The sequence below is a fragment of the Microcaecilia unicolor genome, chromosome 13 (assembly GCF_901765095.1).
Source record: "Microcaecilia unicolor chromosome 13, aMicUni1.1, whole genome shotgun sequence".
Classification (NCBI taxonomy): Eukaryota; Metazoa; Chordata; class Amphibia; order Gymnophiona; family Siphonopidae; genus Microcaecilia; species Microcaecilia unicolor.
The window spans coordinates 79,011,012-79,037,083 of record NC_044043.1 but is presented as its reverse complement, the minus strand read 5'-3'; positions in this window follow the sequence as shown (position 1 = coordinate 79,037,083).

Sequence of the window (26,072 nt, the reverse complement as noted above, 5' to 3'; positions counted from 1 at the left end):
CTAATCTATTGTCAAGCAACATCTTGGTGATATTGACCTGTTTTAAGGTGATGAACCCTACACAGGCTGAAGAATTGACTCATCACTAAAGGTCAAATCCAGAGTCAATTTTTAAGCTATATGTGGTGGTTAATAAAATTCAAAATCTTGACTTGGCAAACTGTACTGGGTGAACTGGAGAATTCTAATCAAGAAGACAACAAGGAATGAACTGAGCAGGGCCACCAAGAGACGGAACCTGGACCAGGACAGGGCCGTCACTGACGCCCAACCTCACACTCCCCCACTCAAGCTGCCGCTGCTGCCCCTACCCCACTCTGCCCCACCCCCCACTCAAGCTGCCACCACTCCCGCTCCCCCCACTAGGGCAGCCATCGTCCCCCTTTCATTCTTGCATCTTCTCTTCTCCTCCCTCAGTCTTGTCACTCTCACTGCACCTGTATGTGGGGACCCAGGTTATTGCATTAACGCAACCACCAGGGTCCCAACACACAGGAGCAGGAGAGAGACTGACCCCAGCACCAGGCCCCCCTAGGAGGCTGGGCCCGAGGAATCTTGCCCCCCCCCCCCTGCCTCTACCTCTCGGCAGCCCTTGAACTAAGTCCTTAATATTTTATTACTTATAGATGAGAGATAAAAGAGGGAATATACCAATATCCAAACCGGGGGTTCATGACCTAGTCCTCGTGACACACCCAGCTAGTCAGGTTTTCAGGATATCCACAATGAATATGCATGAGACAGATTTGCATACCATGGAGGCAGTGCTTGCAAATCTATCTCCTGCATATTCATTGTGGATATCCTGAAAACCTGACCTGCCTGGGGGCTCTCGAGGACCGGAGTTGCCTACCCCTGATCCAGACAATTTCAAAGGGAACCCTCGTCTCATAGAGTAAATTAATCTGTTTCTCCTTAAACTCATCCCTAACCACTGTAGTTTGTCATGCAGTCGTTCGTGGTGTAGAGTACGTGTTTTTTTTCTATTCTTTCTCCCTGTGTTTCCAAGTTCTATAAGATCTGTAGTCCTGGCCACCCCCCTCTGTACTACCCAAGAAAGCATGGTTCTCTTGCTTGAAATGCAGGCTTCAGTATTCCAGTCTTGATCCAAGTCTTCCTCTGCATCTTTTCTCCTCCATCTGGATTTCCTGGGAAATGTTTTATATCAAATAACTATGAAAGTCTAAATAACTGATTCCTGGCTGGTTAATGTCTTGGGTAAATATAACACGCAGCCAGATACAAATTTCAAATATAAAGACCTACCTCATCCTTCAAATTGGCCAGGGCTACACCTCATTCAGACCAACAGTTATATAATTGTTCAATCCTTTTTTTTTGCCCTACCACCTCGTTCATTCTGGGCTGTCATAATAAAGTGCCTCATGATAAGACTATCATGTAGGATCTGGAAGACGTACAAGATAACCATCTTCTCTCTCCAATTGTTTCATTGGGATATCCTCCAGATGTAAATGACCAGCTGTGCAAAACACGCTGAAGCCAAGCACCAACATTTCCTTGTTGAAAACCTAATAGCTGCTTAACTGAAACAGAAATAGTCAAACGTACAAAAGAATTTCTCTCATTTTGAGGCTGATATACTACCTAAGCCATGAGGTTTCCTGCAGGTCAGGTGTCTCCGAGCAAAAGTTTGCTATCCATGCAAATGAATGGGGGTAACAAACTCGGAAAGAACCAAAACACATAAAGTCCACACTCACTGTTCACTAATGCATCAATACATCCACTTCTGAACTCTCATCCCCCGTAATCTCACCTCACTCATACCTTGACTCACAGAAATATGTATACCATACATAATGCCCTTTTAGCTTCCCGCTATCTCCTTCTAATGTTTCAAGGTTTTGTTCCAGTGTTTATATTCCTTAACAACACTTTGATTGTCTCGCATAACTCTTCACAATGTAATCCATAACTAAGTTGTAACAAATTGTATTTCCATCATTCATATCGTATTGTAAGCCACACTGAGCCCGCAAAAAGGTGGGAAAATGTGGGATACAAATGCAATAAATAAATAAACTTTTCATGAAATTCTGCTCTCGGGAGAGCCAGAAGACAATAGCTGCAACTCATTGAAGGGTAATCTTGCTTTGCGAAAACTGAGCAGTCAAAATGCTCCACTTTTCAAAAAACAAAATAAAATAATAATAACAACGGGTTGCCTTAAATGCTTTTCCATCACAGCAGCTTATTATGTATGAATTAGCACAAATTTTTGTGTGTCATAGATGTGCATTTACTACATGACCAAGGCAATATTTGAAAAAAAATTGTAGATGGCTACAATGCACTAAAATAAAAAAGCATAATGCCAAAGTTTCAGCATTTCTGCACATTTTCAGGTATTGTAGCCATCTGTAAAAATACTTACAATTCAGTAAATCAGCCTCTTTGTGTGTATAAGGGAAATGCTTAATGCAGACCCAACTAGAGTACCTGGAAGCAGTTTAATACTTTTAAGATTTGCAGTCAGTCACCAAAAACCTCAGTCTTGCTAACAAAACAGAGTCCATTCCTTTGGTTATTAACAGCTTTCAAATAGGTGCTAATGACCGACTCACCTGCAAATGCGCAGTAGAGACTTCCCTCTCTGTCCCGCCCTCGCGTCAAGACGTGATGACGTCAGAGGGCGGAACAGAGAGAGAAACGAAGTCGGACCGTCGGACACTGCCGCTGGAGCCTGGAAATGAACATCGCGCGCACCAACCTCCACCCTCCCCCCATCCCCGCCACCGCTCCCGCCCCCCTCCGTATCGGGCCCCCTGCACTGACCTGACAGCGCCTCTCACCTCCATGTGGAAGTGCTGCAGGCAGCAGAGCTTTCACACGGAGGTGAGAGGCACTGTCAGGTCAGTGCAGGGGGCCCGGCACGGAGGGGGGAGGGAGCAGCGGCGAGGAGGATAGCTGGAAATCTCGCCCGTTTAATGGGCTTAACGGCTAGTTGATACATAAGGGGCCCTTTTACTATGCCACGTAAGCGTCTACGCGCGCCCAACGCATGCCAAAATGGAGTTACCGTATGGCTACCGTGCGACTCTTGCAGTACTTTCATTTTTGGTGCGTGTCCGATATGTGCGACTGAAAAATTATTATTGGAAGCGTGACAAGTGGCATTTGACGTGCGTAGGTCATTACCACCCGATTACCACGCGAGTCTTTACTGCTAGATCAATGGCTGGCGGAAAGGTCTCAGGCCCATAATGGATGCTCGGCAATTTTGATTTCGCAGCACCTCCATTTTCGGCAACAATTTTAAAAAGGCCTTTTCGTACAGCGTACGGAAAAATGGATCGGCACACACCCAAAAACCCACACCTACACTACCGCAAGCCATTTTTCAGCGCACCTTAGTAAAAGGACCCCTAAAGGAATTCACCGCAAAAGCACCAACTGCTGAAAGCCTATTAATAAAAATTGAATTAGAATTACAGTATGAATTAAAACGGTTATTAATTCTTAAACAGTGGTGTGTGAGCATTCTGTGTCTATACAATGGTGATGTGAAAGACATTAGTTTTTTTTGGCACCTTGCCCAGTGTTGCATGAAGAAGCGCAACAGCCCTAGACATGACATCCCCATTTATTTAGCAGCCTTCAGTAACATGGGGGACTGGACGAAATTCTTCGCTGCTGTAGTTGTGATTGTGTTTTCGCATATCTGGCACTGAATATCAACCACCTAACAGGCTGACCTAACTGTACATAATGTAAATGTCCCAGTTCAGTTTGGTTTATCATCTTAATGAGCCGTCTTTCAAGCAGTTCAGCAAAGCGGCTTACACGGGGCTTTTTTTGAGGAGGTGCTGAGTACCGGCACCTTTTCCATTGTCTGCTAAAATTGACCCACGGTCCCCAAGTTTTAAAGAAAGAGCTCAGGCCCTACACACAGATTCTTCCATGTCATAGATTCTGTGATTGGTTGCAGGGTCCCGACTCCTGGCTGTTGTGGGGTGGGTCCCTCAGTGATCACCCCAACCCTAAAGGGTGGATTAGCATTTGAATACTGGCACCTTTTTTGCTAGAAAAAAAAAAAACACACTGGACTTACATAATATCCAGCAGTCAAAAGGGCAGGGAGAAAGAGGAGACAATTTGGAAGGAGAGTGGAAAGCTACAATTCAGCGACCACTGGGGAGAGAAGCATGAGGCCTGGAGGAAAAATAATAGACAGCCTCATGCTCTAGTGAGTACCAGGAGGAGGGTCACTGCAATTATAACATCACATATAATCAAGCAGCATCATGTATTTAAAAGGAACAGGTGCCCTAATATAAATCGTAAGCCCCATTTCCAGCTGAACTGCCCAACCTGCCTCACAGGCTTTAAGAAAAACCTGTGAATTAATGTTGCCTCCATGTGCCTGATTTTCAGACCAGATTAAAAAGCAGTGTAAATACAATGAGATTGCAGGTATAGAAGAGTGAAAATTCACACGTGCAGGGAGCTAGATAACTAGAGGCTGAATGGCGAGCGAGCTCCAGCCAACCTGAGCAGAGCAAAAGAGTTTATAATGGCAATAGCAAGCATGAAATTGAGACTCAATGTACCAAGAAAGGTGTAAAACAGGACAGGAGGCAGTGTGCATTAACCCATTATTACAGTCAATGCAGCAAGAAAAGTGGTATCAACCCACCCCCCTAACGCAGAAGGAGGAAGAAAGCTGACAACTCCCAAGGACGCTGCTTCCAGGGCTACACAGCAAAAAGAGAGGCATGACCCACCCAGGGCAGCAAAGAGAAAGTCAAAAGGCACTAGAAAAATGGCATGAGCACTGCATGGCACTGAGGGACCCTTTTACCAAGCTGCACTAAAAAGGGCCCGGTGGCAGCAGCTGGTTTTGCCACGCACTGAGGCCCTTTTTACTGCGGCAGGTAAAAATGTTTGTTTTCAGTGAGCAACAAAGTGAATGATGCATGAATCAAATATTTCATATGTCGGGGAAGGATTTTTGGTAACTTAAGTGCATTCACTCTGCAGCTCCTCAGTACCTCTCCACTCTCATCTCACCCTACACTCTTCCCCGGGAACTCCATTCACTGGATAAATCTCTCTTATCTGCACCCTTCTCCTCCACCGCCAACTCCAGACTCCGTTCCTTTTATCTTGCTGCACCATATGCCTGGAATAGACTTCCTGAGCTGGTACCTCAAGCTCCATCTCTGGCCGTCTTCAAATCTAAGCTAAAAGCCCACCTTTTTAATTCTGTTTTTAACTCCTAACCCTTATTCACTTGTTCAGAACTCTTATTTTATCATCCTCACTTTAATATTCCTTTATCTTTTATTTGTCCTGCTTGTCTGTCCTAATTAGATTGTAAGCTCTGTTGAGCAGGGACTGTCTCTTCATGTTCAAGTGTACAGCGCTGCGTACGTTTAGTAGCGCTATAGAAATGATAAGTAGTAGTAGTAGTAAAAATGTCTGAAAATAGCATTGGTTCTCTTATATGTGGTCCGACTTCCAAATTAAATAGTATCACAAGGAGGAAAAAAACCTCAAAAAGCTCACAATTGCAAAAAGTGACAAGAGCAGGGCTGCTTCATCATTGACCCAAAAAACCTCCTTATGTATATAAACAGCATACACACAATGAGTGTCTTCATGCTAATGCCTTCATGCTGTGTTGTTGTTTTCCAAAGTTGTATGCAAAAAGTACTTAACTTGTGGTGCTTCCTTTCGCTCCTCTTCACTGGAGTGTGAGACTGCGACCATAGTATCCGTGCACAGTTGTAGTCATTCAACTTCTAGCATACATCAAAAGAGCTTCATCCGTCTCTTCTCAAAAAGGAAGACAGTGAACAGAAAAAATGGCGACCCTTATAAAGGGTTGATGTCAGACGCTCAAGAGGGCAGCACCCAATCCCATCGCTATCTTAAAGGAACACAGTGTATGAAAGAGACAAAATGTCCAAAAACCATTAACGTTGTAAAAGAAAAACTATTGACCGTGTGAAAGAGGCAGTGCATTTTTTCTAGCGAAAAAGGTGCCGTACTCAAATGCCAGGCCACCCTTCAGGGGTGGGGTGATCATTGAGGGACAATAGCCAGGCCCCTTGCAACCGGTCACAGAATCTATGACAAGGCAGGATTGGTGTGTGAAGCCTGAGCTCTTTCATTAAACCTTAGGAACCATGGGCCAATTTTAGCAGACAATGGAAAAGGTGCCGGTACTCGGTACCCCCAAGTACCCCCTCAAAAAAAGCCCTGGAAAGAAATGTCATTGCATTGGGCCAACGGTAACTCCAAATTGGCACACGGTAAGCCCGGGTTGGGCTTACCGCCGTTTTGTAAAAGGGCCCCTGAGAGAGTGGCAAAGGCAGAACTAATAGTGGAAAGAGCACTTATGCATCCCCTTATAGAATAGCACTTAATGCACTTGCATTAAATGCATTAGTGCCAATTAAGTCACCATCGTTATTATGGGACTCTATGCCCATGTCATTATGCAGTGAGGTCTCCCTGAAAAAGTTTAAATCTTTGCTGAAGACCTGGCTGTTTGAGCAGGCATAAACCATTGCTAACAACTGAGTGTTGGGTGACATGCTTCGGCACCTGCACCTGGTCAAAAGAAACCGGTCAAAAGAAACCAGACAAAAAAGCTCCAAACAAAAAAGGTTCCCGACATAAAAGTCCCTGACAAAATAGACTCCCGACAAAAGGGCCTGATGAAATAGATTTATTTTTGAATGGTACGAATTTGAAGGGTACAAAGAAGTAGAGGAGCCATAAATTACTGAGAAAGTCCACGGCTTGTCACTTGAAAGTCCTGGCACCTGCCTACGGCTTGACTTCACTATCCACACTTGGTATCTGGTGAGAATCATAAATCTGCTTGAAAACATAATCCAGCTTGATTAAGAGTCTATTTTGTCTTGGGTTGTTTTGTTGTGGGGTTTTTTTGCTGGGTTTTTTTTTTTGTATGGTCTATTATGTTGGGGTGCCTTCGGCACCAATTGCTGGAAGGTTATGCTTTGTTTCCTTGGAATTTTTATTTGAATGATGTCTCTCTTTCTTATCTTTCTAGATTGCAGTTCCTTTTCCATTTTATTTAGTTTCTAAACTGCTTTGCCCTGCTTGCTAGGTAAAGCGGTACAGAAAGTTTGGAAGAAAGAAATTAAATAAATAAATAATGTGCCCAGTAATAGAATTGCCTTTCACATCTTTACATGGCCAATTAGCACCACCACCCTCTGCACATCAATGCAAATTGTAATAAATGATTTGCTATGGACTCTTTGCAGGATATAACATCTTGTACTGGAAAACATTATAGATTATTCAAAGACAATAATGTAAATGAGTTTGAGGCTGCATAAGCTGCTTCTTCAGTGATCAGGAAGAAGGACAAACGACATCATAAGCTCATCAGTAACAACTTTTGATTTATGTTGATTTTTTTTGTCCAGTGAAAAGTATTCCAATCTGCAATGGATCCAGCACTCTCTAGGACCACTATGCAATCTAGGCCTCTCTGCTACAGCCACAAAGCATGAGATACGCATTTGCTATGTTGACCCCATCATGCTGTTGACCTTGTCTCATCCTTTCCTTGCATCTTGCCCACTGACATTTACAGCATTTCCACTTCGAAGCACAGTTCACAGATGGCCTCAGACTATTTGCTTTCACTCCAGTTCCCTTACGGTCAGATCCTAATTTGGAATGATGATCTCTGATTGTACACAGTGAACATCCATATTTAATTGGTGGAAAGAACCAGCCAGATTTTTCTCTCTGCAGTGTAACTGTTGTATCACTGCAGCCTAATGTATAATAAATAGCAATATACATGCAATTAGTGACACTATAATGTTCTCTTGGCTTAGTGTTAATTATAGCTTAGTAGCAAGAGGAATAAACGATCTCAAGTATCATGCAAGACTGAGGCACAACAGTACCATGCCAAGCAAGTCATGCTTACCATGCTTGTTTTCCAGGTAAATGGCTAAATGTTATTTCTATCTGCAATTAGGCTAGCAGGGTACATTAAACATAAATCAACACTGTTTTTAATCTTGCTTGTCACCTTCTAATCCGCTAGAAACTCTCATTCCCTAATTAACTAATAACTATTTGCTTGCAGACTACAGTAGAGATCACTCTCTTTACGCTATCCAGAGCATAATGGGTTAAGTTTTCAAAAGGGCAGTTCGTAGAAAAGATACACCTATCCCTTCAAGAAAATATAAAATAAGTTAGTTTTCTAAAACAAAGGAGCTTATGTACTTTGCATGAATATTGGCAGGGGTGGCCTGTAGCACAGGGTCAAATTCAGAAACTCATTGCAAGGCTTCGTTTGAATAAATCAGTGGGGGCTCAAAATTAGGAGTACGTGCAAAAGAACACAGCCGCTAAACCATAGGGCCCCCTGAATACTGGGTTGTTGCATATTTCCACAATGCAATTGTAAGTGTAACTGGCTGAGAACTTAATTATGGAATTACTCGATATACTTTTATATAAGTTCTTTACAGTACTGTCTATGGTTTGAATCTTTATGGAGGAAAAGGCTTCTGCTGTTCAGTATATTTTTTATGACTTTAGCGTATCGCACATCATCAACTGAACTGATTTCTTCATTAGCCAAAAAACACTCTTGAAAGACGTAAACAGGGAAGCAATAGAAATAACATTTACTGCCCTAGGAGTGTCCTGACCTTTCCAGACACACCTGTTTCTCCCTCCCATCTCCATGTTCTTTTGCACCCCCAACTCCCTCCCTCATGGTGACTGCACCCCCCCCCCCCCTCCTTTAAGACTTCTTGTACTGCTATCTCACACTCTTCCCTCCAGTTTGTCTTTCTTGTCTGCTCCACTTCATAATTTGAAAATTGGGCTCTTAAGTGTACGTTCCCGGGGTTAATCCCTACTCGATTATTCTTCTTGATTTTTTCTGTGTATATAAGCCATCTTCCAATGGCACTTATAATTTTTGCTTCCACCAGCTATATTGTGGACTATAATCCAATATAAAGACATTATCTTCAGTGGACAATTTTCATTTTGTCTATTTAAAATATATTTTTTGTGAATATTGGTGTGGATATGTTGGTATATCTGTTCATAGTTTACTCTTTGTAAAAATTAAAATTCAATAAAGATTTTTTTTAAAAAAGTGTACGTTCCCTGCATTATAAGTCTCTAATTGTTGCTGACCTTATGTTATGCCACTCCTTAGACTTTCTCTTTGTAACTGAAAACTGGCTCTGCCCAGGTGGCACGGCCACCTTCTTGGGATGCCCGTCCCTTTAATTTCCATGCGCTTCACATTCCACAACCCGCACAATGGGGGGGGGGGGGCAAGGGAGCCTGCTTCGCATGTGTCTTGTCGAGGGTCATGCCATGCTCTGCAAATCCTCTTTTACTATTTCTGAGGTTCTTGTATTACATGTCCCTCTCAAATCCTCTCTAGTCTATATGGCTGTCTTTTATCACCCCACCACCACCACCACCCTTGACAATCTCTTTAGAGCTTTTCTTTATGAATGCTCTACAGCATTTCATCCCCTGCTTCTACTTGGAGATTTTAACCTTCCTCCCTCTGAGAACTGTGACGCCTTCCTGGCATCGGTATGTAACCTAGCCCTAACACAGCATGCAACCAGACCGACTCATAAGGATGGAAATATCCTTGACTTTATTTTCACATCCTCACGCCTTTCTGTCCCCTCAGATTCTCTTCAACATACCCCAATCTCTTGGTCTGACCATTTCCCCCTTGCCTTTCCTCTCCCTGTGAACATCCCCTCCCCCCCTGGCTGCCCCACCCCTTTACCCACATCAGCTTTTTAATGATGAAACTGTCTCCAATATCTCTCAAATTCTGATAAATACCGCTCCTCTTTCTCAATCACTGTCCCTTGACCAATGGGCCTCCCAGTTCAATCAGACTCTTGTCAGCTATTGATCAGCATGTTCCACTTTCCCTAGATCCTGCAAGGTCACCCCAGAGTGTGCCCTGGTTCACCCCATCACTACTTCTTCTCCATTCTCAGCTGCATTCCATAACCCATAAGTGAAGCAAATCTCAGTTGCCTTCCGACTAGACCTTCTTTCAATCATTTTACAAAGAATATCACTCGGCTCTGCATAACGCTAAGGCAGAATATTTCAGAAATAAGATCTCTCATTCCTTCAAAGTCTTGAACACTATTGCCCCAGCCTTGACTGTTCAACCAACCTATGATCCTGCTATCCTGCCTCTAGAAACTCTGATGGCCGCCTGGCAAGCCAAAACTTCTTCCCTTTCCACCTTGCTCAATCCTGTACTTCCCGCTCCTCCCTCTTCTCATTCCTCCCTGCCCCCATATCTCCCCCTGCCCACTTTCTACCTTCCTCCACCTCCTTGAGCCCTCCTTCCCCTTCTTGCCTGCCATTTTCCCCCCATCTTGTCCCTCGTCAGTTTGTTTCTCCTTAAGTCTTCCCACTGCTGCATTCCTGGCCAAAACCTTCACTTCACTGCACCCCTCTTCTTCATCCCTTGACCTATGGCCGGCTTCACTGATAAAGCATCTCTGCCAGGTTTTGATCTCCCACGTTCTTTCTCTGGTTTCAGCTTCCCTAGCCTTTGGTTCTGTCCCCTCAGTGTGGAAAGACGCACTGGTTCATCAAGAAACCCCACTTCAACCTTTCTATTCCCTCTAACTCCCGCCCTATTTCTAATTTGCCTTTCCTGTCTAAGATTACAGAAAAACTGGTTCATTCGCAGTTGGTTCAACATAATGAAAATGGTAGTGTTCTGCATCCATATCAGTCAGGTTTTCATCACCATCGTAGCACCAACACACTCCTGGTAGCACTTCATGATCTTATCCACACCTCACATGACCACCAATGTTCTGTCTTTATAGTTTCGCTTGATTTATTTTCGGCTTTTGATTTAGTAGATCACATACTTCTTCTTCATTGTTTTTTTTTTTTCTTCCATTGGAATATCGGGTACTGTCCTCTCATGGTTCACTAATTATCTTTCCAATTGCTCATATCTTTCCTTTAATCGTACTATCACAGCCTTACTTCCCGAGGTTCTATTATCGCTCCTACCCTTTTTAATATCTTTCTCTCACCCCTACTCACAATTATCCAGGACCATAGGAGCCAACTCTGTGGGTGCTGTGGGTGCTTGAGCACCCCCAATATAGAGAATATTCATTGAATGTGTCCAGGGAGGGGTTATTTCCACTGGGCTTAGCACCCCCAATAATTTTGAAACGTTGGCTCCTATGTCCAGGACCATGGTTACACTCCCTTCTGCTACCTGGATGACATTCAAATTTTCTTTACAATCTCTGATACCACTTCCATCTCGCGACTAAACTCTTGTCTTTCTCAAGTTTCTCTATCACTTTAAATCCTCTTCCTGAACACTTCAAAGTGTGCACCTATACTTTTCCCTTGTGAAGTTCATGTTCTTCCTCCTTCACTGAATGGTTTTCATCTTCCCTTTAAGAACTCAATCAAAATTCTTGGTGTGATCTTTTATTCAGCACTTTCTTTCAAACTGCAAATTAATTCTTCTTCCCTTTTTTTGCCCTCCATTATGTTGGTTCTGCTCACCCTCTGCTTTCCCACTGCTTCACTCTGTCCCCTCATCTTAGCTGTCATCATTTCACACCTCTTTATGCTGGTCTTCCACTACACTCACTCAAACCTTTGCAACTTGTTCAATCCATCCCAGTCAAGCTACTCCATAATGCCCGTAGATTTGATCATGTTACACCTCTACTCCATTTAGAAGCTTCCTTTATCTGCTCAAATACAGTTCAAAATCCTTGCACTTGTCTTTAAATCCAGCCTTTTTTCTGCTCCTTCATACCTCCACAACCTTCTCATTCCCTACACCCCATTACATTTCCTTCGCTCCACAGACCAGAACCTTATGACCCTTCTCACTCCCTCGCAGATCCGCCTGACCACCACCCATGATTCAGCTTTCAGTTACCTTAGCCCCAAATTATAGAATAATCTCCCACTCACTGTAAGGAATCAGTCCTCAATTCTTGCCTTTAAGCAAGCCCTGAAAACTTCTGTTCTCTCTAGCTTTCCCTCCACCTTCTCGAGGTCTCTACCAATCTCTTAAACTTTCTTCCTCATCTCCTGATCACCCTTCCCTCTTTTCTTCGCTTTTAATTTGAAAATCTGTTTTTTATATCACTTTTAGTTTTATGCATTGTAAACCGCTTAAAGCCTATTTTAGGCCATAGCAGTATATAAAAAATGCTGGAATTAAATAAATCCAAGCTTTTCTTTTTTTAATCCCCTTTCTTCTGTAGGCCTGCATTTCTGACTCCTCTATGGTCACTCTGGAGGAGGTCCCATAAGAGGTTTTTTTGCTTACAAGAAATAATTTTGCCTGACAATAAAAAAAAAGCTTTATTGCTAGAATTGTATCGCTGACTCATGACTAGATTCTCCCTTATGATTTCTCTTGGGTTCGTTTGCTGAAATGGCGATACTGCAAAGCTATTTCATGTACACCTCCAAAAATTCACCCACTGATGCAACTGCTGTGTTCCTCCCATTGAAGTAATATCAAAGACTCTAGCGATACCGACCCTGCATAAATGGTTCTCAAGCTACACGAATCCTGTATCCAATTAGTCTGTTTATGGCTTTTTAGTGTTGTCTAACTGCAGGATCTGGGCAATTTAATGTCTATTTCTCTGCAAAATGCTTTAGCCTTGCATTCAAAAACACTGCATAGCTTAACTTCACCCCTGGATCAATGCACCACCAGAACAGGCTGAGGGATTCTTAAAAGAGTTGTGTAAAGGAAAAACTTTCTTTCATTTTGGTTGGTTGTTTCACGTGCTGTTTTTCCCTTTGTTTTGTTTCTGCATTTTAGTGAGCACTTTGAAGGTAATTGTCTAAGAGGCCAATTATCTTGTGCTAGAGATATGCACAATTGTGCATAAAATGCACCTGTTTCATAAAGGGAACAATATGCGCCTAGTTGTCATTATAAAATTCTCTCTTCTCCTCCAGCTCAGAATGCTCCAGTCAGTATATCGCAAATAAACGTCCATCTTGCATGCTTTTTAAAACAGGGTACAGCCTGTTCTAAAAATGCATGCGAGATGGATGTCCCTGTGCTGGAAACAATCGCATGAGCAACCATTTTACATCCAAATTATGAACCGGCAAAATGAGGGACATAGACATCTGTATGACAGCAGAGAAACATCTATATTATAAAACAGTCACATGGACTTCACGTGGAAGAAGAGTATAATGGTTAAAGCAGCTAGCTGAAAGCCAGATTAGAGATACAAAGGTTGCAGCATCAAGTCCCACTAGGACTCTTTAGGTTAGGACTCTTTAGCCTGGAGAAAAGGCGGCTGAGGGGTGATATGATAGAGGTCTACAAAATAATGAGCGGGGTAGAGCGGACGGATGTGAAGCGTTTGTTTACGCTTTCTAACAATAATAGAACTAGGGGACACAAGATGAAATTAGAGTGTGGTAGGTTTAAAACAAATCGGAGAAAGTTTTTCTTTACTCAGCGCGTGGTTAGACTCTGGAACTCATTGCCGGAGAAGGTAGTGACGGCAGCTGGCCTTGCTGAGTTTAAAGGGGGTCTGGACAGATTCCTGAAGGAAAAGTCCATTGATCGTTATTAAATTTTGGGGTTTTGCCAGGTTCTTGGGGCCTGGATTGACCGCTGTCGGAGACGGAGTGCTGGGCTTGATGGACCTTTGGTCTTTTCCCAGCGTGGCAGTGCTTATGTACTTATGTAGCTTTTTGTAATTTTTGTTTTTGTTTTGTTTTGGGGTTTTTTTTTTTTTTTGGTTTCTTTTAATTGTGAGCACTCCAGAGAGAGAAAAATATCTACTGTTACTTCCTTCCATTCAGTGGCAATCAGAGCACCTTTCTGTAACTTGGATGTGCCAAGTACCAGATCTAAATATGGACATCCATCTTTTCAACATGGACATGGAGATGTCATTTAAGGGAGAAGGGGAGGGGCAGTTCCAGATGGCGAGGGCCAGCCCTTTAAGAAGCACCTGGATACATCAGGCTGCAGTTTTGAGGCCCGATGCTTCCAAGATGGTAAAATAACACTGCTTGTGATGTTAATCATAATGACCTTTATTCTTGTACCACAGGAGTGACTAACCTAGGGTACTACTACTACTACTACTACTTAACATTTCTAACGCGCTACTAGGGTTACGCAGCGTTGTACAGTTTAACAAAGAAGGACAGTCCCTGCTCAAAGGAGCTTACTGAGCTACCGCAGTTTAGCCATTCCTATGGTAAATTAAGATGCAGTAAAATCTCAACTTTTACCTCACCTTAATACCTACTCCCCGTATAGTCTTTGAAATGTGGGCCTTAAGAAACTTCCTCCGTTCAATGTCTGTATCCTATGTATATGCAGCATACAGCAGCGCAATAACCAGTCTGTTGTAGTCTCAATGAGGTCAAAACGGTTTCACTTTATATTACAGACTAGCCAGGCAAAGCATCAGGGCCCAAAGATAGCAGAAGGGATTGTTAATGATGGGACTAACTGATGTTAATTTTCAAACTGCTTGACAGCACTTGGCAGATGGCACTGAGCTTTCTGCTCACTGCCGAATTATCCACTGTCCGTTGATGCTCTGAACTCACTGCCGAATTATCCACTGTCCATTGATGCTCTGAGAAACCCTACAGTACTCACCTTCGGGGTGATGTTAGACTGCCAAACTGGAGGCTAGGTATACAGGATAGATGTTGGGAGAGGATTTTGTTACGATATTGTTCAAACTTATTGGATGTGTATTTTATCTTAAGCTCTTTCATCTTATTATTGTAATCCTTGAGCAATTAAAGGTGGACTATGAAATGATTAAATCAAATTAAATTATCGTTAGCACCATCTTTTATTTATAAACCGCCTTGCTACAATAAAAGACCAACGTTTAGCCTTATGCTCAAAACAGACCTGCAACAGCTGAACAGTAATTTACTCAATGGCCTGTTGCAAAGGTGGTGTTGTTATGGATCAGTCATACAATAAAGATCTCAGAGAATTGGTTTCACTATATTAAATCAATATAAGAAAAGGCCTACTGCCTGGTACTGGACTGCTTAAATGGTGATAAGTGGGAGTTTCAGCAAATAATCTTTAGCTGAGTGCAGAACACAAAGAAGTTTGTAACTGTAAACCACCCTGTACTGGAATCTTCCTCTCTGTAAGAATGCCATGACCGCTTCTTGGTTTCAGATCCAAAATGGCGTCTCGAGCAGACATGGCATGGTGGAGCTCCTGAACACCAGTGAGTGGAGTTGTTTTGGGAAAATCCCCCATGTCGGAAATGGGGAAAAGTAAGGGGAAACCCAAGACACCTACCTCTTTGGGCTTGGTGGAAGGCCGTACCGCCCGACAAACCACTCTGGAGAGTTTTGGGGTCCATACGCTGGTACAGAGTACACACGCCTCGACGGAACCCGCAACTTCGGAGGCGGACCACAGTGTAGAGGGTGTTTCGTTAAGCCCACAACCAGACGCAGCTCCTCCAAGACCAGGAAGTTGCTATGTGTCAACAGGGTTACAGTGTGGAGAAGCGCCCGAGAAGAGCCAGCCTTCCCTAACTGTGCGAGGAGGACTTGTCACAGTATTGACTCCAGGAAGGTTGTCAACTAATGAGAGTCAAAATTCTTTGCTCTCTTCTTCTATTGCCCAGGTTGCTGCTTCTAGAAATGGAGGTATAGTGAAACCGGCTGTAGTAACCATGGAATCATTATGGGATGCGATACAGGGAGTGAATTCCTCCCTTCTTCAGTTATCTAACCCCTTTAGGGGAGAGATTACAGAACTTAAACAGATATGCCAAACTCTGTCTAGCCAAACTGATAATCATTTGGAGAAAATGACTTCACTAGAAGTTGAGGTTGTTCACTTGCAGAGTTTTGCAGCTACAGCTGTCAGGGGCAGAGTTTCAAGTGCGCAAACTTGAATACTTGGAAAATCAGGGGAGGAAAAATAAATTGCGGTTTCTAAATTTTCCAAAGTCTCCTCTCGTATCTGCCCTTGATATGCTGAAGAAATATTTTGGGGATGTATTGGGAATCCCGTCAGAAGGCTATCCGCCTATTGTCAGAGCCCAATATATTACAGGAACTTCCAGAACTGTGAATGTGAGGTCTCAACCTGATTTAAATTTGACTGAATTCCTAGAGAGTTCTCTGGAAGTAATTACGGAAAGGACAATGCTTCTAGTGATATTTGCTTTGGAGCTGGACAGAAATAATATTTTCCGCATGTATTTTCATTTCATAAATGCAGTTTTTTTAGGGTCTAAAATACAAGTCTTTCCAGATTTAGCAAGGGAAACACAGAAAAGAAGAACTGAATTTCTGGCTTTAAAATCTAGAGTTCATAATGTTGGTGGATCCTTTGTCTTGAAATTTCCTTGCAGATGTTTAGTGACTTTGAATCAAACTAATTATGTCTTTTTTGACCCTAAAAAAACTGATAGAACTTGTTAATTCTAAAGAAGGTATTAGGGATATCCTGGTCACACCCAATAATTGAATAGCTGTACATCGGCTGTGTGTGTTTATCTGTCCATTGCTCTATTGATGATTTATTGTTTCTTAGTGTTTGATTTCCTAGTTCTTGGATCCAAATTATGTGGACAAAGTAAAGTCTTTGTTTTCCTAATTTTCTTTTTGGATAATTTTAAGTTCTGATATTGCCGAAACATTTATGTTATATATGTAAATGTAAAATAAAAATTTTAAATGCAAAAAAAAAAAAAAGAATGTCATGACCGAGTGGAAGGATAATCATGAGTGTTCTTTCCAGATGTGCTCAAGAGATGTTTTTCACATAATTCTTTATTTGCAACACAAGGCAGTGTACAGATTGAGGGAAGAATTTTTTTTTTTAATTTGTACCCCACGTTTTCCCACTCATGGCAGGCTCAATGTGGCTTAGGTACTTATTTGTACCTAGGGCAATGGAGGGTTAAGTGACTTGCCCAGAGTCACAAGGAGCTGCCTGTGCCTGCAGTGGGAATCGTACCCAGTTCCCCAAGACCAAAGTCCACCACTCTAACCGCTAGGCCACTCCTCAACTCTGAGAAAGGTGAAAGGAACTACAATAATTTGGATAGGAAAAATTAGAACACAATCAAAACACAAAATTGCTTAATTAATAACAAGAGAGGGAAAAAGAAAGGCAAGAGAATAAGTGCCAACATTTAAAAAGGTGGAGAAAGAAAGAAAATCAGCAGACACAAGAAGAATAAATACACAGTCCTTTAGACATTAAAAGTTAAGGAGTGCTTTTACTAGGTGCGCTGAAAAATGGGATGCACTAGTGTAGGCACGTGTTTTGGGCGCACGCAGATCCATTTTTCAGCACGCCTGTAAAAAAGGCCATTTTTTACTTTTGCCAAAAACGGACGTGCGGCAAAATAAAAATTGACGCGCATCCATTTTGGATCTGAGACCTTACCGCCACCCATTGAGTACGGTTTCACACAGTAACCATGCGGTAATCGTCTACACGCATAGAATGACTATTACAACCCAGTTTCCACCACGCACCAGAAAATAAAATTTATTTTCTGGCGTGCATAGCAGACGTGCGTAAAAAATGAAATTACCACCTTTGCCACACAGTAGCTGGGCTTTAACTCCGAATTGACGCATGTTGGGTACTTGTAGGTGCCTACTTGGCTTACTAAAAGGGCATCTAAATGACTAAGGGGGGGGTGGGAGTTAACAAGCTATGTTAGGTCTTTAAGTCATGTTATTTGGACCTTACGATGACTTAAAGGATACTTTTAAAAACTGGATACTATTGATTTATAAAAGTATAGATGAAGTATCAATAAATATAGGTAAAAATAAACATAAGAATAATCATATTTAAAAGAAATGGTGTGACAAACATGAATAGCAATTTAAACAATTCACAAGGTAAACAATAAAAATTGAAAAAGATAAAAAAATTGAAAGAGTGATATTTAAGGCGCTCAAGTTATATACAAGTGAAAGGCAAAACATACTAATGAATTTAAAACAGCTCATTAATATGTAAATTCCATAGCACAATTTGCAGGGAACACCGGGTGTCCGCTGCAAGTGATGTTATGGTCCTTGAATTACAGTAAAATAACCCCAGCTCTTACTGCCAGGACACAGCCTGATGCTTCCAAGCTTAGGGTTACCAAAGTTGCAGAAACAAAAAGAGGACACAAGAAAATTAAAAAGATTGCTACACTTGCTAAAGAAATGTTTAATCATAGCAAATGTGTAAATGGCTTTCGGTTCATGAACACACATCAAACAGTGACTGACTTACAGTGCAGTAGCAGACAATCTACTTTTCAAAAACTTCTGGATTTGAGTTTGACTGAGTCTGAGCCCAAGCGTACTAATCAGAAGAGCAGATATCACTCAGCAATTTTGGCTGGCTTCTGAGATACATGTGAAAGTCTTTTGCTGTGCGAACCAAATTCCTTTAACATATTCAACCAGCAGGGGAACAGAGAAGAAATCAGCAATGCCTTTCTCTCTCTCTCTCTTTAGCACCCCCATCTGTCCAGACTGACTAACAGGCCAGAGATGGTTTCTCTCATTATGTGGGTAGGTGTCCTATGGTAACTGAAATCTGTACACACTAACCACATGCTAAAACAATTTTAATTTTTTTTGAGAGGATGCATCATGGGTGGAATGTGGGCATTCCTGTGCTAACCAGTTAATGCACGGATAACACAGGAGCTCTTACTACCTGGTGGCAGTAAGTACTCACACGTTAATCTTTAAAAATGGTCATTAATGCAAAAAATAGAAAAGAAGGTCTTACTGTGCAGGAAAGCCTGCATAAAGGTACGCTATGGCCATTTTTTACTGCAGCTTAGTAAAAGGACCCCCTAAATAAATGTAGAGCCCTGTTTACTATTCCTATGGGTGCCTCTAGCATTAGCGCACGCTAGTTTTTAGCACGGTGCTAAAAAGTTAGCGTGCCTACAGTGCAGCTTAGTAAACAGGGCCCCTTAGATTGAGATCCCTTCAAGGACAGGAAAATGCCAACTATGCCAGAATGTGGAGTGGAGGAGTAGCCTAAGGGTTAGTGAGAACCTAGAGGACTGGGTTCAATTCCCACTGCAGCTCCTTGTGACTCTGGGCAAGTCACTTATCCCTCCATTGCCCCAGATACAAAACTTGGGAGGGGGTCTTTGCGCGCTCACATTTTTTGGCACATGCTAAAATTGGGTGTGCACTAAACGTCAGAGACGCCAATGCATTCCTATGGGCATCTCTAATGTTTAGCGCACCCAATTTATTTTCAAGACCAAGCCTCGAAAAGGTGACCGAACTGACCAGATGACCACCGGAGGGAATCGGGGATGACCTCCCCATACTCCCCCAGTGGTCACCAACCCCTCCCACCCAAAAAAAAAACACATTTTATTCCAGCCTCTATGCCAGCCTCAAATGTCATACCCAGCTCCATGACAGCAGTATGCAGGTCCCTGGAACAGTTTTTAGTGGGTGCAGTGCACTTCAAACAGGCGGACCCAGGCCCATCCCCCTCCTACCTGTTACACTTGTGGTGGTAAATGGGAGCCCTCCAAAACCCACCCGAAACCCACTGTACCCACATGTAGGTGCTCCCCTTCATCCCTAAGGGCTATGGTAGTGGTGTAGAGTTGTGGGTAGTGGGTCTTGGGGGGCTCAGCACCCAAGGTAAGGGAGCTATGCACCTGGGAGCAATTTCTGAAGTCCACTGCTATGCCCCCTAGGGTGCCAGGTTGGTGTCCTGGCATGTGAGGGGGACCAATGCACTACGAATGCTGGCTCCTCCCATGACCAAATGCCTTGGATTTGGTCGTTTTTGAGATTGGCATCCTCAGTTTCCATTATTGGCGAAAACCGAGGTCACCCATCTCGAAGGTCAACCTAAATGTCAAGATGGTCGACCTAAATGTCAAGATTTGGGCGTCCCCGACCATATTATCGAAACAAAAGATGGACACCCATCTTGTTTCAATAATACAGGATGCCACGCCCCTTCACTGGGACATCCTTAGAGATGGGCGCCCTTAAAGATGGGCGCCCAGTTTGATTATGCCTCTCCATGTGAGTTTTGTATTATCGGTGATATGATTTTATCTTGTGACATGCTCTGATTTTTAAGTTTTTGTGATAAACTGGAATGTAATTGCTACAGTATATTAAATTAATATGTGTTGAAACCTTTTGGTCACTCAGCTGAGACCTTGGTCTCTGTCTTCTTTCTGAACCCTTTCATCTATCCTTGTTCTATGAACCTCTGGACACTTTCATCTCTAACTGAATCAGTGTGAGCTCCTGATCAGATAGATTGGTCTCTACTACTTCTTCTTCTATAGTCTCACCTTTGGATGCTCCAACATTTGGAACTTGTATGATTCTTCACAAACATTCCCAGCTCCTTCACCTCTTCTTTTCCTCTAGGTTCTGTGGGCTCAATAGCAATGTCTATATTGACAATTTCCTAAAAATGTCCTTCTTATTTCCAGTGGTGTACCAAGGGGGGGCGGTGGGGGCAGTCCGCCCCGGGTACACGCCACTGGGGGCTGCCGCGGCGCGCGCCTGTTGGCTCCGAGTTCGCTAACTTCGCTTGTTCGCTGCAGCTCCCTCTGCCCCGGAACAGGTTACTTCCTGTTCCGGGGCAGAAGGAGCTGCAGCGAACGAGCGAAGTTAGCGAACTCGGAGCCGATAGGCGTGCGCCGCGGCACCCCCCCCCCCCTCCAGTGGCGTGCACCCAGAGGGGTGTCATTTCACCGGGGGGGGGGGGAGGTGTCATTTCACAGGGGGGTGCGCGCTGCACCCTGGGGGGGGGGCGCATCGGCGATCCGCCCCGGGTGTCATCCAGGCTAGGAACGCCACTGCTTATTTCACTGGCACATGGGGCCACTTGATACTGTAGGACAACACTCAAAAATCTCAGAAAACTCATCACATCTATTCTTCCACTCTACAGTCCCCCAGTCTCCTTGACTCTCAAGACCCTCTACTCTGCCCTTAGTGCTGATCAGAGGAATTCTATACAGAAGCCCACCAAATTTCAGTTTCAGATTCAACGCCAAAACTGGTGGGTCACGCTTCAGTTTCAGTGCAAACCAAACACACACACACACACTTTGCCTGCTGCCCTCCTACCACCCAAAGGCCCTCCCTGGACCTTCCTTTAGAAACTCTGGTAGTCTAGAGGCCTTCTTGAAGCAGGAGTGATGCCCAGTCATTCCTGCCATGCAGGCTCCGCAGTCCTGATGGTGTATAACATGAGGAAGGACTTAGCAAAACTAGAGGAATGGTCTGAAAAGTGGCAGCTTAAATTTAATGCTAAAAAATGCAGGACCATGCATTTGGGCTGCAAAAACCAGAAGAACGGAATAGTTTAGGGGGTGAAGAACTTTTGTGCATGAAAAAGGAGTGGGACTTGGGTGTGATCATAAGTGATTATCTTAAGGTGGCCAAACAGGCAGAAAAGGCGACGGTGAAAGCTAGAAGGATGCTTCGGTGCATAGGGAGAGAAGGGCCAGGATGGAACGTGTCCAGAGGGCAGCTACTAAAATGGCTGGTGGTCTTCCTCATCAAGCGTATGGAGAAAGACTTAAATATCTCAATGTGTATAGTTTGAAAGAAAGGTGGAAGAGGGGAGATAAGATAGAATCATAAATATCTATGCGGCATAAATGTACAGGAGGTGAATCTCTTTCAATTGAAAGGAAGCTCTGGAATGAGGGGGCATAGGATGAAGATGAAAGGGGATAGACTCAGAAGTAACCTGAGGACGTACTTCTTCATGGAAAAGGTGGTGAATTCATGCAAAGGCCTCCCGGTGGAAGTAGAAGAGATAAAAAAACAGTATCTGAAATCAAGAAAGCTTGATACAAGTACATAGGATCTCTAAGTGAGTGATAGGGAGAGCAGATGGCATGGATGGGCAGACTGCATAGGCCATATGGTCTTTAAATGCCTACATTTTTCTATGCTTTTATGCTTCATTAATGGCAGCGTGATAAAATTGCAGCGGGAGCCCTTACCGCCACCTATTTTGTAGACAGTAAGGGCTCCCGCATTATCCGTGTTGTATCCATCCTATATAATAATTCTCACCTCCAACGTTCTATGCTTGGGACCGTGGCTCCCTGGCTGCAAGTGGTCTGCGAGGCAGACACGCACGGATGTCACTGACGTCAACACAGCTGATTCCAAGGCAAGGAGAGGAGTAGGGAAACACGACACGCGCAGCGTGTTTCCCTACTCCTCCTACTGCCTCGGAATCAGCTGTCACCCCCCCGCGCTATGGCCCCCTCGAAACCCACCCCCTCCCGCGAACCTGTCGATCCCCCCCCGGAACGCTGAAAACTGCCGCCACCGCCGCCGCCGTTGTTGTGCTACCTTCCCTTCCTGTAGGTTCTTCAATCATCTTCTTAGAAAGTTTAACTCCGTGCGTCTGACGTCAGACGCACGGAGTTAAACTTTCTAAGAAGATGATTGAAGAACCTACGGGAAGGGAAGGTAGCACAACAACGGCGGCGGTAGCAGCAGTTTTCGCTGGCATGGGGGGGGGAATGACAGGTTCGCGGAAGGGGGGGTTCGAGGGGGCCGTAGCACGGGGGGGGGAATTGCCTGCCTAAGGCCCGTTTCCTTGCCTACAGAAACGGGCCTTTTTTACTAGTGTGATAATATAGGTGCACTTAACTGATTAGCACAAGAATACCAACTCTCTGTCCCTCACACGCCCCCTCCAAAAAAGTTGGAAAATAATTAGCGTGCTGTTAGCACACATACATCCCACAACTAAGACGGAGGCGGTGGCGGCAGTTTTTGGCGTTCCGGGGGGGGGGGGATCGACAGGTTCGCGGGAGGGGGTGGGTTTCGAGGGGGCCATAGCGCGGGGGGGGGGGGGAATTGCCTGCCTAAGGCCCGTTTCCTTGCCTACAGAAACGGGCCTTTTTTACTAGTGTGATAATATAGGTGCACTTAACTGATTAGCACAAGAATACCAACTCTCTGTCCCTCACACGCCCCCTCCAAAAAAGTTGGAAAATAATTAGCGTGCTGTTAGCACACATACATCCCACAACTAAGACGGAGGCGGTGGCGGCAGTTTTTGGCGTTCCGGGGGGGGGGGATCGACAGGTTCGCGGGAGGGGGTGGGTTTCGAGGGGGCCATAGCGCGGGGGGGGGGGAATTGCCTGCCTAAGGCCCGTTTCCTTGCCTACAGAAACGGGCCTTTTTTACTAGTGTGATAATATAGGTGCACTTAACTGATTAGCACAAGAATACCAACTCTCTGTCCCTCACACGCCCCCTCCAAAAAAGTTGGAAAATAATTAGCGTGCTGTTAGCACACATACATCCCACAACTAAGATGGAACGCCTTAGCGCATCCTGCATTATGCTGTTTATTTTTTTTCTGCATTAGGCACATGTTAGTGCTTAACGCATCTTAGTAAAAAGGTAGTTTTTACATGCAGACTTTGCATCAATTTTCAAAGGCTACATGTGTTAGACAATTTTCTAAAACCTCATTATTGCACATAAACCCCTGTTTCATATGTGGAAATGCTGTTTCCCACTAAGGGGATCTTTTTCTGTGTCCATAGGCCCTTTTTTGAAACTTCTACATTGACACCCCTATTATATACTTCCTTCTCCCCCTGCCCCAATGTGTTTAAAAGTTTTTCAAATTCTTTGTAAAGAAAAATTCAGCTCGCTCCTGCCAAAAAGTCTTACCAAGAGATGAAATAAGGGATTTTTGAATTTTTTTTTTTTTGCCACTCATTGTTTTGTAGTTCAGTCCTGGTTGTTATAAAACACCATGAAGATTAAACACATCTCATGCCCTTGGAACAAGTTAGTGACTGGAAAATAAGGAACCTTGTGTCATGGCTGAAGTTTAATGATAAGAGAACCAACAAGGTTTGATGTTTCCTTTAAAATAAATGTCTAGTGGGAAGATAAATCCTCATTTTTAGTGTATCAAAATGTACTATGGCTTAGGTACATTGAAAGGATCATTTATATTAACACGGAACCAATTCCTTGATGCTGCAGTAAGATATGCTTAGTAATCAGACAGTGCAGGAGGCTTTCCATAGAAATATTGCAGATCAAGTAAGGAATATGGGACTCAACCATCCGAGGTGTGTTTGGGGGGGGGGGGGACACAAGTAGCAATGCAGCTCTAAACATGATAGAGTGGCGGTTTACCCCATCTCAGTGAGCCACCCCTTACCTCCAAAAAGCTGCATGGAAATTTGGCGGAGGTAATAATCAGGCTATGTGCTTTCAAATACACAAAACAGCTGAAACACAATTAAAAACTGGGAAAAGATTTAAGAAAATGGTACATAAAAAGAAAGTGATATAAAATAATTAAGGGGCCCTTTTACTAAACCGCGGTAAAATTGCAGGTACCGTGGCTGAACATGGGACTTTGTCGCACAGTAGCTGCAAATATAACACATCAACCATTGGGGGGTATTCCCAGCATTTGGTATTTTGTTTGGCATTAGTGCAGAAGCAATTAGCACCTCCGGCTTAGAAGGTGTTAACTGCATGTTAGTTGGTTTACATGGGGTATTTGCAGTGCGTTAACCACATAGCACTTTCCACACCCATTCACCACATACTCCTAACACAAAAAGCACTTAGGAGGGAATTCAATTAACAGCGCCAAAACTTGGATGCCAAAAATATTCAGCACAATTTTGCAAAGGGTGTACGTCTTATATAGAACAGCATTTAGCGTGGATCCTGCTCCTAACTTTTGGATACTGGACCTTAAGCCTGATGAAACGCCAGTGCCCAAGTTAAGTGCAGTTAGGCAATATTCTGTAATTCTATGCGCATCTTTTTGGAACACTCTCGACATGCCCATGGCCACACTCCCTTTTGAGATATGCACCATGAGAGTTAGGCGCCATGCCTTTTAAGAATAGCCATACTGGGTCAAACTAATGGTCCATCTAGCCCAATATCCAGATGCGCACGCAGATTTTAATGGGTGCCAATTAACATCAATAAACGTTTGATAGCACCAAATTATTGTTGGTTAAGAGCTCATTGTCCAATTTCTTTGTGCGCACATCTGGATATTGGGCTAGATGGACCATTGGTCTGACCCAGTATGGCTATAAGGCATGGTGCCTAGCTCTCACGATGCACTAACTACAAAACAACTTAACACAGTTTCTGCACTAGCAGTGATGTGGTAAACCATGCGTAAGTGCACAAGCGCAGAACCCCCACAAAGTGCAAAAGACTATTTACAGATACACCCTACAGAAGGCTGCATCAACATCACACCTAACTTAAGCTATGTTGATGATCACATTATGTTGGTAAACCATCAGAGTGGTAAAAAAAAAACCCTGGAAGATCACAAAGCGTGTCAACACAGGAGCTCTGACATCAGATACAGAGTTAGCCACAGCGGCAACATTAGTAGCCACTGTTGCATTGCTCCCGGATAAGCAGTGGTTAGTCCAAATGTTTTTTAAACATAGGAATAAAACATTTTTGGGATTACATATCTCTTTGCTTCCGGACTTGGCAAGAGAGACTCAAAAAAAAAAAGGAAGCAATTTCTCATAATGAAACCAACAGTGTTGCAAGCAAGAGGCACCTTTTTCTTGAGGTACCCCTGCAAGTGTATAATTAGATTTGGTAATACTAAATATACATTTATGGAACCATCTCAGCTATCAACTCATCTTGAGTCTAAGAAACATACAGGAACTTCAAATAAAAATGATTCAGCCCCTTCGTAAACGATAATTAGACTTATATTGATTGCCTTTAACTCCTCATATTTGAAATCTTGGATCTCCCTTATATGTGGACTTGAGTAAAAATTTCTGAATTATATGTTAGAAAATTCTTATGTAATTTCCTTTAAATGTACTTTCTTTTCAAGTGTTGATCCTTGATATTAATTTTGTAAATTCAAAAGAAATATATACAGTGGGGGAAATAAGTATTTGATCCCTTGCTGATTTTGTAAGTTTGCCCACTGACAAAGACATGAGCAGCCCATAATTGAA